Below are 18,770 nucleotides of genomic sequence, written 5' to 3'. Positions count from 1 at the left end.
TGGTAAATCTCTTCTGTATCCTTTCTGTAATGGGGTGACCAGAATTCCAAGTATGGTCTCACCAATTTTGTTTTATAGCTGAAACATGACATCAATAGTTTAATCCTTCTTTAGCACCCTATCAACTTGCGTGATCATCTTCAAGTAACGATGAACCTGGATCCCCAGATCGTCTGCATTTTTTGAAAAAAAGATGGCAGTGTGGCTGAAGTGGCCGCACTGCTTCTGTTGCAGAACCGGGGAGTGGGAGGGCAGAGACACCACACTCCTCTGCAGGATCTGACCACCCAGTCCTAAAACAGGTGGCTCCACCCAACCTTTAAACAGCCTGTTAAAAGAGCCCACCGTGTTTTTATTTGAAAATTCTGCAACTCCGGGGTCTGCACCCAATATGCCGGTGCTTATGTTCGGCAGCAGCCACGAGTGGTTGCCACCAATGGAGAGCAGCAGACTGGTGCAGGGCATGGGTAACTGGGAGAACTCCCACCATTGAGAAGGAGAGGAGACAACAGTAGAGATAGTGACAGGGTGGCATGTAATGTCATGTATGTACTCTGACAATAAATCGGAACTTTTAAGAGTCCCGTAATTAACTGTGTACTTTCCCCTTGCATATGACCTCCTAAGGTGCAAAACCTCACACTTGTCTGTATTAAATTCCATTAAAATATTTTTCACTTTATTTAAACTAAGAAATTTCAACTAACCAAAATATACTTGAAAAATATTTTGGGGCTTTTATGAAGTACAATTGTTACATTTTTGTTGTTTATTCCTTTACAGGATGAGGAAGGTGGCGGCTGAGCCAGCCTGTATTAATCACTCCTTTGCCCGTGACTGCAAGAGGAATTGTCAACCACAATTACTGATGAACAGAACCATGTGTCCACTGTAAGGTAGTAATAATGTTAAATTTGCAAAATGCAATGGCTGATATCTGGCAAATCCATCATCGAACTTCAAACATAACATATTTTGGAAATAAGTTCTTTCATCTTTGCCATTGTGAAATTTAAGGATTTTAATGTTGACACCTGATGTAAGGACATTTTCTTTCCCATTGGTTTCAGACTTCTGAATGAACCTCACATTAAAACAATGCTGGCTTTGCTTTATTCTGGAACTGTGCACTCTGCACGATGTTTTCAATTGCTGTACTATGTATGGGGTGACATGCTTGATTCCATGCAACACAGACTATCTCACTTACCTCAGTAGACATGACAATAAACTTGAACTTGATCAGGCTGATAGCAAGTTTACTTCTTTCCTCATTTTACTTCAATTGACTTTATAAAAGAGCAGGAGTGTTGCAAATGTTCCATTTTAACTCAAGCACAAAGTGGTAATCTACACCAGGTTCTAGTAGGTTCTAGTCTATCAGCAACCAGATACATGTCTGAAAATGAGAAAACACACATTTGTAATATATGCTAGATATAACTATAAATATTGGCTAGCACCTTGACACATGAGATGCCACTAGCGATTGTGAAAATCTTGTTAACAAGAAAGTTTATGTGAAATCAGTTTGTGATTTATTTTCCATAGCCAAATTAATGCTTGCTTAAAGGGAAGATTGATTAAAAGGAACATTTGCCCTTGTCATTAGCTTGCTCCTATCAACAGACCTCAAATGGAGAGAATTGTTTGCATGGTCCAGAAATATACAATATCATTAATAATTGCTTGCATATGCAACCATTTGAACATATTTGCTTTCCAATCAGTGTTGCAGTCATCTGGAACATATTTATACATGTCATATATATCTTATTAAAAAGCTACAGTCACATATAAGTCCTCAAGAAGCCAAGTCTATGTGGTAATCTTATATAATTAGTCTGTTTGTTTATTTGTTTTCCAGATAGGGGTGGAGCTAACATATATTGTTCCTGCTTGACCCTGAATTAAGGAGGCAGTTAAGAGACAGCCATGTTGGTAAATATGGAGTCACATATCAGCCTGACCAGGTGAAAATGGCAGATTTTCTTTTCTGAAGACAATTAGTGAACCAGGTGACTTTAAGCAACAATCTGGTAGTTTTGTCTTAATGAAAAATTGTGGTGTAATATTCAAATGAGGAAAGAAGGCTAGAGGTTCAATTACTATCATCCTTGGCCAAAATAAACAAAATATGTGGATGGTGGAGCCATAAAATGATAAGGGAAATAAGATGGAACATATTTTAATTATTAAAATATCTTAATAAAATAGAATGTAAACACAAAAGTAAACAACAATCAAATAACCCAATCAGATGAAAAATGCAAACTGCCTGTAATTTATCCCTCTCCCTCACATTGAAATGAATGCAGATCCTGAAGATAAATTAGCCCTAACCTGGCAGACCTGGTGGTGCAACTGTGAGAAATATCAGGAGTAACCTCTGGGAAATATTGGCAGCAGTGTTCAGCTTTGAAGTTGTTTGAGATTTCCACGATTACGAATGACCCAATTCTCCAGTTGTGAAGGAAAGTACAGGTAGTTCTGTGCTGAACTGCCAACTCTTGAATGTAAATTTCAGGCCATTAAGTTCAACACAATAAGCTAATTTTTACATATAAACAAGAATTATTTCCTCCGTACAAAAACTGGTTTACTTTCTCCATCAATATCAGTAAAATATCGTACTGTTTCCACTCTGGGAAAGCTACACATACAAATATCTTTTTACTAGCCTTTTTAAAAATATTTTATTTATAATTTTCATAGACTCATAAAAATTCAAGCAACCATTACAATTCCTTTCAACACACATATGACATACAGAGTCTGTATTTATCCCTCTCTCCCACTTTCCCACCCCCCTTACCCCAATACATGCGGTCATATAAAATATAGAGATATAATTACTAGTGGGGTCCAAGACCCCTACAAAAACCTAGGAAAAATAGCCTTTTATTAGCTTCTTGAAAGGGTGGCACGGTTGGCGTAGCAGTTAGCAGAACACCTTTACAGCGCCAGTGGTTGGGACAGGAGCATGGTTTGAATCCTATGCTATCTGTCAGGAGTTTGTACGTTCTCCTCATGTCTGTGTGGGTTTTCCCCAGGGGCTTCAGTTTCCTCCCACCTTTCAAAACGTACCAGGGCTGTAGGTTAATGGGGTGTAAATTGAGCGGCATGGGCTTGTGGGCTGAAATGCCTGTTACCGTGCTGTATACCTACATTTAATTTTTTCTTAATTAAAAAAAATCGGAAGTTAAACATCATTTGTGCTGAGTGAACATTTATTGCTTGCCACTTGCTTAAGTTATGGAGATGGTTGGTTAATACAACTGGAAATATTTAGGCTGTTTGAATTTTTTTAAACAATTTAACATTTGTAACATTGATATAAAATACTGCAAAATATGTAGCATGAACTATGAAGAATGATTTGTTAATATAAAGCACATCCCTTCTCCCATCATGGCAACTTAAATCAGCCACCCAAGATTACAATGCAAATTTAAAGCTGACAATCACATACTGAGGTGGGAAATTAACATTATGGTTCGGAGTTATTGCAATAATCTAAAATATTTGACAAAGTAGGCAATGAAATAGAAGTTAATTAATCAAATAGAGAATGACAAAATTGTCAGTTATTTTTATATTTTAATGTGCCAAGATCTGATCTGGCACAAAATGAATATGGTTATTGAAAGAGTATACACGTCCAAGAAACTGTACTCCCTTTAGCTCCCTTGTGAGATAAGTTGTTTGCTAATTCATAGAGCTGTCAACTATTTCCATTTATCAGAAGCAGCTTGTAAGACTGGTTTTTAAACAATCTGGATACTGTCAAGCAAAAAAAAAGATTTATTTAGACTGGGAGTAAGCATTTGGATTATCTGTGGAAGTTTGTATGGTTGGGGATGTAAAAATATTCATGAAATGGAAAGTCAGCTGCTCCCCATACCCCACTGCAAAAAATCTGTTCACAGTGTTCACTTAACCACCAATGGATTAGGAAATCACATTCACCATTGACCTGGGAATACAAAACATGTTCATCGAGTTCTTTGTCACCAAGCTAAGATAATCTGCCCAGTCACCTCTGCAGCACCACTCACACAAATTCCCTCCCTTTTCTATCCATCTAAGGTGCTCTTTAACTTTGTCTGCTAACACCCATGTTTCTTTAGTTTCTTGAACTCCTGCCTCTAAGCATATCTCATGCAGGATACCTCATGTACTGTCAAACCAAGACCATTTGTAAATTGGAAGAGCAACACCTTATTTTCTGTCGGGGCACCCTCCAACCTGGTGGCATTAACATTGACTTCTCTGGTTACTGCTGGCCCACTCCCCACTCTCCCTCTCTTCCCATTCCTTTGACTTCTTTCCTCCAGCTCTCTATTCCCTTCCCTCTCTATTCACAGAGCCATCTACCTTGTAGATGACTCTTTCCATATCTTTCCTATTTCCCAATTTCAAAACATGTCATCTTTTAAGCTTCGATATTCCGAATTACAATCTTATCCGTCCAATAAACCAAACTTCTTAATTGCATCTTTATGTAGCCTTTAATTCGTTAATATAACCATTTTGCATAACTTTGCATCAACATTTTCATAACAATGAATTTACAAAGCATTTGGTTATAATTAAAGATATAAGAATATTTAAAAATTGATTACAACTAATAAGATGATAAGACAACGAGATAAGATGAGTTCAAAGTATTTTGTTGCTTATGCCTCCTCCACGGTTCTTCGATAACTGAAGGCAAGCTCCCCGTTCACCCAGATATTATATATGACATCATAGTAACTACGGTAACTCAACATACAACAATCTTTCTTAAAGGGATAGTCTTAAAAGTAAAAACTCAAGGTCCTAACCTTTACACCCTCCCCTTGTTTTCTGATGTGCCTTCTCTCCCTTATCCACTTATTACCTCCTGCCTGTGGGACAGTCCTCCTCTCCCTGCCCCTCAACATCTTGTTCAGGCAACTGCCTACATTTTGCTCACGATGAAGGGCTTAAGCCTGAGACATTGGTTATGTATCTTTATCTTTGCTATATAAAGTCTGTTGGTCCTGCTGAGTTACTGCAATCATGGTGTCTGCAGGCTTTTGTTTTTACTCCTGACAGTAAAGATTATCTGTCATCCATGGAAACATTTATGAAGTATCCTCAGTATAACCCAAATAGTTCAAATATCAATATTTGTAGCTAAAACATTTTATCTGCCTCTTAATCCCTTCCAGTTGTAGCATACTAATTAAAGCTTGGACACCTGATGCTGTCTGCTCCTTCAGAACTATACAAAGATGAATTCATTGGTCCTCTTTGAAAGTACCACAGAACATTCAACTAGTCACTGAAATAAATGTGCAGGTGCATTATCCAAATGAGAAGCTATTTGTTTTGTTTTAAAGATTATGATGTATCATGGGAATGCCAAGTAGAGCGGCCGATGCACATGTTGTATATGTAAGCCACTGCCTTAACTGCTGCATTGGAGATGGTGCAAAGCCCAGCTGCTGTGAGTCCACGAGATCAATCTTGGTGCCAAGCGCCAGATGTTTTGAATAGAACTATTGGTCTTCAGCAGTTTAAACGGCAGTATGTCTGAGGCTTTAATACACACATTGTCAAACGTGGAAATCCTAGATTTGGTGACGGATTCAGATCACCAAGTCTGTCACTGGGGTATCCAGTGTTCAGTCTTGGTGAGGTTCCCCAGGATTAAATGAAAGAAAGCTTTTTATTTCCTGCACCAACTAGCCGAATCAAAGACCCCATTGATTTTAATGTGGGTTGTAGGGTTGCAGATTTGGAGAGAAAGGTTAATGATCTTTACTAAAATTACTTAGCTTTGGTTTAATATTTTTGTGCCTTAGCATTTTTGTGCCTATGAATGCAAGAGATATTTTAAAACGGTCAAAAATCACTCAGTGTTTCAAGCAACTAAATCGGGAGTCGGAGAGTCAGAATCTTTAGGGGTGTTTTGAGATAGGATCTTCCACTGCCTGAAGGATCTGCCATTGTTCAGATTATGCAGCTTGGGCTACATGATCCTTTAGGTCAGTCATCCCCAAAGTGGCTGGTGGCACCTGCCTCACCCCCCCACCCCACCCCAGGGAGGTGGAAAGATCCAAGGGAGCGGTGAGGAAAAAGGGGGCAGTCGAATGTTTGTTTGTATCTTGCTGACGTTGACTAGACAGACACTCGCCACACGCCAGCCAGATCAGACAGCAGATGCCTTGGGGACTGGTGATCACATTTTCACTTCTGCAAGGGCCAAGGCTCTGGATTTGTAAATATTGCAAGTTATCTTCAGTCTTGTAATGTACATTTAAATTCTAATATAATGAAGATATGACTGGGGACTCCACAATATTTCTGTTGTGTTTTGTTGTGATTTAGAGTTTTTACATTTGTTTTTTGCTAGAAATGCTTTGTTTTGTTGTTTTCCTCTGTAGTGGCACACAATATATTCATTTATTTATATTTATGTAACACCAGTTAGCATTAACTTGTATTTCATGAATGCACATATACATGTTATACATATAAAGGTTATGTGTATGGCCGGCTACACTTTGTAGTTTTCATTATGTATTTACGTCTAACTGTAACTTCTAATGTTAAGTAGTTCTTAAGTATTTGATTTTTTTAGTTTTGCATTTGTACTTATATTATTGAGTCATACACTTTTCCTAGTAATTGCATTGCTATTATATTTCCTTATGTTTTTTTTTCTGCTGCATTTTGCTGTGATTGGCATAGTTTTTACAAAGAACATATTTTTTTGTTTCAGAATAAAATATGGCCACAGCAGCGCAAACAAAAAAAAGTGTAGGCAATATAGTGTGGACTATCTGAAAGCACATATCTGGGAATAACTGCTCTAGCCCAAATATGTCCATTCGTGAATATCTGGCTTCACCTTCAAACTAGAGTCACATTTTGCAAGCACATCTATCCAATTCAAACTGTGAAGACAATGTAGTTACAGATGAGATGTAAACTTGCCCTTTAATATTGCTAAATAAATTGGTTTACTATTAGTTTTATTTGTGAAAAACACATACTTGTTTTTAGCACTAGATTAGTTGTTATTTAAAATTTGCAGTAGACCTAATACAAAGAAAAAGGTGTATGTGGGGGAGGGGGAGGGGGGGCACTACGGATGTGTCCTGAGAACCAAGGGGGTGGCAGCCTGAAAAAGTTTGGGAACCACTGCTTGAGGACAATTGGATAAGTCTGAATATTGGGCACTAGGGTCATGCACAGGGCCGTAAGGCCAGACCCTCTGTATTAAGCAAGCACTTGGCTGGTTCGATGGCACATGTGAAAAGAAAAACAGTTAACATTTAGATATGCAACCCTTCTCAGAACAGATTACTTACCCAAATTTAAAATACAAATGGACTGAACATTCCATGGAATTCTGTCCCAGGGAGAAGCAATGTATTTCTAGAAGTTGTGGGCCCACAGTACAGAATTTCCATCCACATGGAATAGAGAAATGTATCTGCAATCATTTATTATTTTCCCCAATCTCAAGATACACCAAAATATTTCATAGCCGTTAAGTACTGTATGTACGCATGTAATAGTCAAGCTTTGTGGACCAATTTTTAGGGTAAAATTTAAGGGGTCAATTTTTACCCACATAGTACATTTGACCACAGTAAGTACCTGCATTGTTTAAGGAGTTGGGTGCTCTGATGCGCAGGTGGGCAGCCAGGACTGGGTGTTAATTCCGTGACTGGGGTGTCAGGAGCTTGGATGTGGCCTTGGTGAGAGTCCAGGGTCTTAAGAGCTCATATGGGGGGCATCAGGGCTTAGTCAAGAGTCTGCAATCAGGGTGTTGAGAGCTCTGGTGGGCAGGCAGCCAGAGTTAGAAATGGTGGTGGGGGGGGGATGTAATCAACTTTTACGTGCAATATATGGAAAATACCAGATTTTGGGGCCAAAAATAGGCGTCAACTTTTACATGGTATCAACAACTACACATGTTAATATGGTACTTCGACATAACAATCAGAAGTGTAATGTGGGAGAAACATCACAGCATGCTTTGTTTAACTGAGAAACACAAGGACTGCAGGTGCTGGAGTCTAGAGTAAACAATGAGAAACTCAATGGGTTAGGCAGTGTGCCAACTGAAAAACCTCACAAAGATAAGCGTATACAGAGCCGTTGTCATACCCACACTCCTGTTCGGCTCCGAATCATGGGTCCTCTACCGGCACCACCTATGGCTCCTAGAACGCTTCCACCAGCGTTGTCTCCGCTCCATCCTCAACATCCATTGGAGCGCTTACACCCCTAACGTCGAAGTACTCGAGATGGCAGAGGTCGACAGCATCGAGTCCACGCTGCTGAAGATCCAGCTGCGCTGGATGGGTCACGTCTCCAGAATGGAGGACCATCGCCTTCCCAAGATCGTGTTATATGGCGAGCTCTCCACTGGCCACCGTGACAGAGGTGCACCAAAGAAAAGGTACAAGGACTGCCTAAAGAAATCTCTTGGTGCCTGCCACATTGACCACCGCCAGTGGGCTGATATCGCCTCAAACCGTGCACCTTGGCGCCTCACAGTTTGGCGGGCAGCAACCTCCTTTGAAGAAGACCGCAGAGCCCACCTCACTGACAAAAGACAAAGGAGGAAAAACCCAACACCCAACCCCAACCAACCAATTTTCCCCTGCAGCCGCTGCAACCGTGTCTGCCTGTCCCGCATCGGACTTGTCAGCCACAAACGAGCCTGCAGCTGACGTGGACTTTTTACCCCCTCCATAAATCTTCGTCCGCGAAGCCAAGCCAAAGAATGTAGTCAGGTAACATTTCAGGTCAGGTCTTTAAATCAAAGTAGGAAGGGGTTATATCAAGGTGGAATGAAGTTGTGGAGGGCCTAAGAGGTGATAAGGTCTTAGAAAAAAAAATGGGAGAGATGGATAAGCAGGAAGAAGGAGAGGCCACTGGTGGGAGGGGATTGGAAGTTAGAGAGAAAAGTAAGAACAGGTTAAGGTTAAAGAGAAAATAGACTGGGAGTAGGTAAATAAGAGATTGAATGAATGAGGCAAATCCAATGAGATTCTGAAGGGAGAACTTTTTGCTTTTCTTTCTTGTATTGATGAGGCATTTTGGCTTGCCTTTATGGCAAGCTGTGGAATCAGACAGAGGTAGGGGTTATCTAAAATTAGGCAGATTGATGTTCATACTGTTGGGGTTGAGGTTGTCCATGAGGTATATGATGTGTTGTTCCTCAAGTTTAAGTTTGATCCATTGAGGCTAAAGATGATGTCAATTCACTGGACTTTACTTGATATATGCCAGTTTGTCCTAAAAACACTATATCTTGCATTTTTTGACTTATTATTGCATTACACAGTAATACTGTGCTTAAATATGGGTGACTTGCCCAGAGAGCATGCAAAAAAAAGTGTTTCACTGTATCTCAGTGCAATGACGATAATCAATTCAATATCACAATATTTATTGATTCCCTTAATGTCCTGAAAACTATCAACTTTAATTTTGAATGAATACAATGATGGAGTCTCCAAAACCCTCTAGGGTGGACAATTCCAAAGATTTACCTCCTTATGAGTGAAAAACATTGTTTTCACTTATGTTGTGAATTGCCTATCACTCATTATAAATCTGTGGCCTTCAGCCCTAGCTCCCTCATCCATTGAGATGTTTTCCTGGGTGGGTAAATACAGGACTTAAGTGGGCACAGTCTTAGAAATAGAAGGTAACATTTAAAACAAAGATGAGGAGAAATTTCTTTAGCCAGAGAGTCGTGGATTTATGAAATTCATTGCCACATACAGCTATGGAGACCCGATCACTGGGGGAATTTAAGGAGGAGATCGATAGGTATCTAATTAGTCAGGGTATCAAGGGATATGAGGAAAAGGCCAGAATTTGGAACTAGGTGTGAGAATGGTTTAGCCCAGCATGGAGTTGCTGAGCAGACACGATGGGCCAAATGCCCTCTTCTGTTCCTTTGTCTTAAAGCTATTAAAAGCTTTAAGAATTTTAGATGTTTCATGGAAAGCTCCTCTCATTCTTTGAAAGGGAATATTGCCCCAGTCTACTCAATCTCTTTACAAACAACAGATCCATATAACAATTGGTCTCTAGAACCATCAAGATGAATCTTTGCTGGACTACTATTGAGGAAAGTATATTTTTTCCTAAATATGGAGACCAGAACTGCATAAAATACACTCCAGGTATGGTTGCATCAAGGCCTTATATATTTGTTATCGGACTTCCTGACTCATAACTTTCCATTTTCTAACATAATTTGTTATGTATTATTATACATAATTTAACTGTATTATTATACAGTGCTCTGTATTATTTTCTACTCTTTGCTTTCTGTTCAATAACCAATTCTCAACTTATATCACTATATTAGTCCCATTGTGTGGTCTTACCTTGTAGGTCAACTTCCCCTCCAGGACTTCATGGAATGCCTTCCATAAATCTTTTCATTTACTGGTACTCTCTTTATTAATTCTACTCATCACATCCTTAAAGAACTCAAGCAGATTATTCAAACATGAGGTTTCTTTCATAAATGTTCACTCTGCTCAGTCATATTTTTATTGTATATTTTCACCTTAAATTATAGATCCTATCATTACAGCATTTTCCTGTCACTGCAATAGAGAATTATTAACCACAGATCAGTACCAGTAATTCCCTGTTTTGTCTAACTTTCCCTGCTTAACATTCACTACCTTCAAATCCACAAAGTATATAAAGAAAACAGTTCTGGAATCAATAGAACTGAAGAAGATGCTAGCCAGAGCATTCTCCATTCAGCCAACTCTTTTTGTTCATCTGGATTGGTTCTTGGGTCACCATTTTCCCTCTTCGTACATTTGAATAATACTGCTTTTTCACTTTCTCATTCACGCTAAAACACTCATTTCTCCAATAACTTTTTAAGACATTTCTGTGTGCTTTCTCTGAAGACAAATGCAGGAAAAGAATTGTTTAATTTCTCTTTTACTTCCTTACTCTCCCTCCCCTCATCAGTTCTCCTCCCTCTGTCTGAAGGAGTGCACTCTTGCCCACACTAGCCTTTTCCATTTTACAACCTATAAAACTCTGACAGTTCACTTTAATGTTTTTCACCAGTCTGTCTCATCTAATCCAGGCTTGGCAGTAAAACCACCCAATACTCCTTTTTTTTATAACTACACGTATCCCATTAGTTTTCCCACATTCATTCTTCTTAACTACAACAATAAAATCAGCCCATTCTCTTTTATGTAGTCACCCACAGAGTATTCACTCAGAATACTCTTTGTTGCCAGGCATAAGGTTACTTAATTTGGTTGCTCTCTTTTATTTGTTATCCTCCTTCTTTAATGTCATTACGCTATCTATACTCTTGAAGAGGTTCAGTTTTAAGGTACTTTTGCTTCCTTCCTTTCCATATCCTATCCTCCGTGTATCATCGGGTTCTCTGGATATGGCAGTCCTCTCTTTTGGTTTGTGGGAACATGTTTACCCTGAAGCTTTCTCATCTCCCTTCGAACACATCCTATTGATTGAAGCCTTCAAGTGGCTGTCTGTCAAGCAGTACGGGGTGTTCCCCAAATTTAGAAAGCCATTACAGGTGGTCATATTTTTGTCATACCCTTTTCCATGCACTAAAAAAATGGTAGTTTCGCCAGCGTTGCTGTTTCAGCAGTACTGCCACGGGGGCAGACCATAAGTCCATAGGATGTGGATGCTGAAATAGGCTATTCAGCCCATCGAGTCTGCCCCCCCATTCATTCATGAGCTGATCCATTTTCCCACTCAGCCCCAGTGTCTGGCCTTCTCCCCATAACCTTTGATGTCCTGCCTATTCAAACACCTATCAACCTCTGCCTTAAATACATCCAAGGACCTGGCCTCCACAACCGCCTGTGGGAACAAATTTCACAGATTCATTACTCCCTGGCTGAAGAAATTCTGACACAACTCTGTTCTAAGCAGACACCCTTTTACCCTGAAGCTGTACTCTTTTGTTCTAGACTCTCACTGTGGGAAACAACCTTTCTACATCTACACTGTCCATGCCTTTCAACATTCAAAATGTTTCAATGAGATCCCCCCTCATTCTCCTAAATACTGGCCAAGAGCTGTCAAATGATACCCTTTTCATTCCCAGAATTATCCTGGTGAATCTTTTTTCTACCATCTCCAATGTCAGCAAATCCATTCTTAAATGAGGAGACCAAAACTACTAACAATACTCCATATCCAAGACTGGGGAGAGCAGAGTCACAGCACTACTCTGCTGGGCCCTACTGCTTGGTCATGATGATGATGGCTCCGTACAGGTTTTAAGTAGCCTGATAGAGGAGCTGAGTGTGTTTTTTTTTAACATCCTGCAATCAAGGAGGTCTGTGCCCAAGATTGTGGTGTTATGCTAGTTAGTGTGCCATGAGGGATTGCATATTCCGGGGGACCAGCGGATTGGTGCAGGGAAGCAGGAATGGGGGAATATCCTTGTTCAGAAGGAGCATTCTGCAAGACAACTCTAAAGGAAGGTGACCATGGCAACTGACCAAGAAGTGTGAAAAGTGTAGCCTCTGATCTCCCCTTGTCCAACTCAGTTTCTCGTCAATGCTGACTTCCCCCAGGAAGTTGATACTGGAGGATTAAATCAGGATAATGCTTCTGAATGCTAGACGGAAATATTTGATCACTTTCACCAAGCTGCTTCTGTCTAAATGCTATTCATGTGGTGCTTCAAGTCTAATTTCCAGAACTGCCTATCCATTTTACACTGTATCCTATCAATGTTCTAAAGGTCAATGGGATGAGGCAAAATAATATTTCAGTACAGACTAGAAGGGCCAAGGGGCCTGATTCTGTGCTATAGTGTTCTGTGGGTCTATGTCAACACTCAATATTGAATTTGGATATAGGCCAAATTCACCCCACTTTTGGATATATTCTGCCAAATGTATTAAATTATCATCTTAATTTTGGAATAGTTAATTTAAATTTTGAATCAGTGTTTTAATCTAACTTTATTTACATACCAGTAGAATGCTGAGTGTGCTAAATATGTAAATTAGTGTTAATGGGATTGACAGAGATGTTATCCATTGGAAGAGAAGATTCCCACTTTCTCTGCAAAATCTTCCAAATTCAATGGAAGGATAAGCAAAGCAACACCAATGTCCTCTCCCAGGCTAACACTGAGGCCCTAATTACATGCCATTGATGTGCAGGGCACATTGCCTAAAGCAGATGGTCTATTTCAACTCAGTCATAAGAATAAATTACCAGGATACAGTTCAAGAATGGTCTCAATGCCTCCTTGACAAAGTGCATCATCCCCATTGACACCTAGAAATCCCTGGTCGATGACCAATCAAATGGAGAAGGAACATTCAGGGAACCTTAAATTCATATACTGGAAACACACAGAACCCAACAGAAAAGACAGAAGGGACACACAAACTTAAACCCACCACATGAGGACCTCCTGTCCTATCTATAGAAGGGTCTGTAGTTCACATTCAGAGTTGGCCTCATCAGTTACTTCAGAACCCACAGAACCAGGCTGGAACCTAATCATTCTCAATCCCTTGGGCCTACTGAAGAAGCAAAGAAAGAGAATGGGAGACTCCAAAGAAGGCTCTGATATTTCTGATCATTGACCCTGGAGGGCTGGGAATGCCCAAAAGTGAGGGGCCTGCATTAACTGAGCAGTGTCACTCATACTAGTCATCTTATGGGGATCTGAATCTGACCCCAAGAATTTTTGCATTGAACAGGACTTAATCAGTGGCAAGGAGGGAGTTACAGCTATTGGAGGACAGGTTTAAAGATCAGCAATTCTCACCCGTCAGACTGTAAGCAATACCTTGAGACATATACAATTTCTTGCTACTCCTGTTAGTTCCACAAGTTTTGGAATCTCCGCCATCCAGTATTGAAGATGCAAAGGAAACGAGGTTATTTAGTATATATATATATATATATATTTTTAAAGTCAGATTCTCACCCTTTAAATTGCCTCCTTAAAACCCATATTCCATTATAAAGGTTTCATTATTGTCATGTAATACTACATTTAGAATGTTACATACATGAAATTCTTTAACTTTTTGTCTACCGTAAGGCAGACAGAGAGTCACCACTTTGTCCAGCCCCCATCAAGTTGGGGTTAGCTACTCGATTTTCCTGTTTAACTACAATTCCCTCCTACCATCATTGGAATTAAATCTAAATGGTCATCTACGTTAGAATTTTTCCCCCAAGAAGCAAACTGAAGTTTCACTCTGCATTCACGATTATTTCTCCTGAGGGCACCGTCCTTGGCTGAGCTTGGAAAATTCTTACTGATTGGTTTAAATCTCATTCTTTGGCATAAAAGTTAGTCTATCACTCCAATGGGGTACTGAGTGTGATGTTGAAGATGTTGCCTTCTGGAAAAATATAAAAACATCCACTGCATCATTTTGGGCTTTTACCCAGAGGTCAAACTAATATGTGACATTAATAAATGGGCTGTTTGACCTTTATTTTGTTGTTCTTAGTGGCGACCTTGCTGTGCCATATTTTCTTCATTACAAATGGGACTACACTTCAAAAAGACTTCAATGGTGATAAAATGTATTGGGATGTATTTTTAAAATTTTGTTTAAAGAGCAGTTCATTGAAAGGATACCTTTCTCCATTAAATCTGCATTCAGTTCTATTATATAACCTTGACATCTGGTTTTATTTTATATGTTTTGTTGGTTACTCATCCTGAATAAGGTGATGAGGTAAAATATCAGCACCTAATTCCTGACACGTTGACCAAGACAGCTTTTACAAAAGAGTTCTCATCACCTTGTCCAGGACCATTAATCTTCTATGCATCTGCAATTAAACCAAATACCAAGACCTTGAAATATAAATGAATATCTTGACAGATAGGAATGCCAATATGAAGTGTGGGTCTTAAAAAGGCTATCAGAAGCAGTTCTAATCTTGGTCTTCAGCTATTGGGCCCCTAAGCCAGAACACATGTCAAAATAAGAACTTTTTTTAAGGCTTAAATTCAATGATCGGCTTTTATAATTGGATTTTCTTGAATGCCTTCAATTTAACATTGAAACTGTGTTCTCTAGTTGTAATATTCCACTTTCATGGTGACCATTCATGGAGTCAGACAGCATGGAACAGTCCCTTTTGCCAAATTGTCCATGCTGATCAAGTTTTGGCATTCAGGGTTAGTCCCATTTTGGTGCATTTGGACCATCCCCTTCTAAGCCTATCATCAGCGGATGCAATGTTACTGGCTCTCCACTCAGTTTTGGATCACCTTGAAAACAGCAACTCATACAGATGGCTATGTGGCTGCTCTTTATAGACTACAGCTCAGCCTTCAACATCATTATTCCCCAAAATGGTGATCAAAAAGCTCCATACTCTAGGCTTCTGCACCCTCCACTGCAACTAGATCCTTGACTTCCTCATCGGAACACCACAGTCAATACAAATTGTAAACAACATCTCCTCCTTACTGTCAACAAAAGCACACCTCAAGGATTCATGCTTAGTCCACTGCTCTACTCGATGACTGCTTGGCCAAGCACAATTCCAATGCTATCTACAAATTTGCTGATAACACCACAGTTGTTGGCAGAATCACAAACGCCAACGAGGAAGTGTACAGGAAGGAGATAGATCAGCTCGTTAAATGGTGCCATGCCAACAACCTTACACTCAATATCAGCAAAACTGAGGAGATGATTCTGGACTTCAGGAGGAAATTAGGAGAACATAATCAAGTGCTCATCGAGGGCTCAGTAGTGGAGAGGGTCAGGAGCTTTAAATTCCTGGGTGTCAACATCTCTGAGGATGTGCCCTGGAGCCTCCATGTCGACGCAATCATGAAGAGCTGTACTTTGTGAGGTGGCTGAGGAGATTCAGTGTGTCACCAAAGACTCTCAAAAAATTCTACAGGTGTTCCGTGGAGAGCATTCTGGCTGATTGCTTCACTGTCAGTTACGGATGTACCAATGGTCAGGACAATTAAAAAAAAACATTTAACATGGCCTGCATCACCATGGGCACCAGACTTCATTCGAGTGCGGACATCTACAAGAGGCGATGTCATAAGAAAGCAGCCTCTATCCTCAAGGACCCCCCACCACTCAGGCCAAGCCCTCTTCACTCTGCTACCATCAGGTAAAAGGTACAGGAGCATAAAGGCAAGCACTCAATGGCACAAGGACAGCTTTTTCCCCACTGCCATTAGATTCTTGAATGAACAATGAACTACAAACACTGCCTTACTTTGACTTTTTGTGCACTATTTAAAAAAAATTGTTGTAAGGTGGTTTATATGAAGGTTTGCGCTGAGATGCTACCACAAAACAAGAATTTTTGTGACTTGTTCATGACGATAAATTCTGAATCATATTCTAATTCTAAGCCTTTGCTATCAATATACACACACTCCTGTTCGGCTCCGAATCATGGGTCCTCTACCGGCATCACCTACGGCTCCTAGAACGCTTCCACCAGCATTGTCTCCACTCCATCCTCAACATTCATTGGAGCGACTTCATCCCTAACATCTAAGTACTCGAGATGGCAGAGGCCGACAGCATCGAATCCACGCTGCTGAAGATCCAACTGCGCTGGGTAGGCCACGTCTCCAGAATGGAGGACCATCGCCTTCACAAGATCGTGTTATATGGTGAGCTTTCCACTGACCACCGTGACAGAGGTGCACCAAAGAAGAGGTACAAGGACTGCCTAAAGAAATCTCTTGGTGACTGCCACATTGACCATCGCCAGTGGGCTGATATCGCCTCAAACCGTGCATCTTGGTGCCTCACAGTTCGGCGGGCAGCAACCTCCTTTGAAGAAGACCGCAGAGCCCACCTCACTGACAAAAGGCAAAGGAGGAAAAACCCAACACCCAACCCCAACCAACCAATTTTCCCCTGCAACCGCTGCAACCATGTCTGCCTGTCTCGCATCGGACTTGTCAGCCACAAACGAGCCTGCAGCTGACGTGGACATACCCCTCCATAAATCTTCATCCGCGAAGCCAAGCCAAAGAAGAAAAAGAGTACGAGTGAGTCTCAAGCATCCGGAAACTACGGGGATTGGTAGATCCTGGATACCAAGGATTTTACTGTATCTGTCTAGACTCACAAAGAAGTAATTGCATCACACATCTGTGGTGGCTATAAGACAAAGCATTCCTAAAACATTACACTCTGACACACCTGAATCACAATGTCATGGCCATTCAGTGCATCCCAAGGATGTCAAGCCACTGTGCTGATGCCAGATTACAAGAAGGCCCACTGCCTATGACAGAGAATGCTGCAGGAAAACAATGTTCGCACATTCTCACAAGACTTGTGCTGCATTGTAAAGCAAATCTTAAATCTTTCAAGCTTCTTAACTTCAATATGAATATATACTGGGATTACATTTAAAATGTTGGTAAAATGAAGTCATGAGTTTAGAACTGTTAGTTTTCAGTCTTTTTTTTAGTTGACTGCAGAGAGGTTTCTAAACTCTAAACAAGGTAACAAAATTTTCCAATAATAAACTGTTGGAAAATATTGAGTAGGTTGCTTGAGTAGGAAGAGACACAGATGTAATGTTTTGGACTGAAGACCCATCATCAGAACTTGTAAGGAGAGAACATTAGCCTGTTAAGCAGCAAGGAGAGTGGTGGACAGAGATATAAATGATGAGGAAAAACAAGAGGGGGCATGTGGATCAACAGTAAACAAGATTCTGTGCTCCATGAGTGCCTGGGAACAGTTAGTGAGTGAGAACATAGACAGAGGTATGTAGAAGTTGGAAATCGCAGGGCACGATGACATGCCCGGCAAGTCAGGCTGGGCATGTCCTTCACTTCCTGAAAATAAAAGAAAAAAAATGGAGACAGGGGAAACAAACAAACTGAGTCAATATAGTAGATTGATAAAAGACACAGGCAGAGAAACTAAGTTACTAGAAGTTGTAGATTTCAAAAATTGAGTTCAGAAGGCCACAAAGTATTCAGGTGGAAGATAAAGGTTCCATTTTTGTCACGTAATTTAGAATGTAACATACATGAGAGTCTTTAATTTTTGTCTACTGTAAGGCAGATAGAGAGTCGCTCCTTTTGCCCAGCGCCCATCACAGAAACCTACAGCAGCCCCTGGTGTTCCTAGGTGGTCACCCCTCCAAGGACTGACCAGGCCTGAGCCTGCTTAGCTTCCAAGATCATACAATTTCAGGCATATTCAGACTGTTAGGCTTCTGAAAGAGTGATACAAGATGATGTGACTTTCCCCTATTTGAAAGAGGACTTCATTTTTTCAATGTCTTTTGTGTTTTGTGATGTGAAGCCATTAGGTGTGAGGTTGTTACATTTCTTAATGAGTTCTCAGCAACAAAGAAAGTATGAGGATTCAAACCATGAACTGATGCTTCACTCCAGCCATTACCCTCACCTCTCCCATCTGTTTTTGTATAATGACAAAACATGACATGCATAAAACTTTGGAAGACAAAAATTGCATTGCGTGTAATCTTCAGCAAACAATTGCCTCTTTCAATAAATAGCTCAACAAAATTAATTTTACCTTGAAATTTAGCAGATGTTAGTACTATGGACATATTTAAGAGGCACAAAATTTACAATATTACAAAAGAACTGCAACTAACCACAAAATAAAGAATTCAGCTAGAACAATATTGAATCCACCAGTAATGCTTGAACTAATTAATCTATAAATTTATTCTTGTATGGTGAATAAATCTCCTGTCGTGTGAATGCCAACCCTCCA

The sequence above is a fragment of the Narcine bancroftii genome, chromosome 4 (assembly GCF_036971445.1).
Source record: "Narcine bancroftii isolate sNarBan1 chromosome 4, sNarBan1.hap1, whole genome shotgun sequence".
In the NCBI taxonomy this organism is placed as follows: domain Eukaryota; kingdom Metazoa; phylum Chordata; class Chondrichthyes; order Torpediniformes; family Narcinidae; genus Narcine; species Narcine bancroftii.
Note: the sequence above shows the minus strand (reverse complement) of the source record.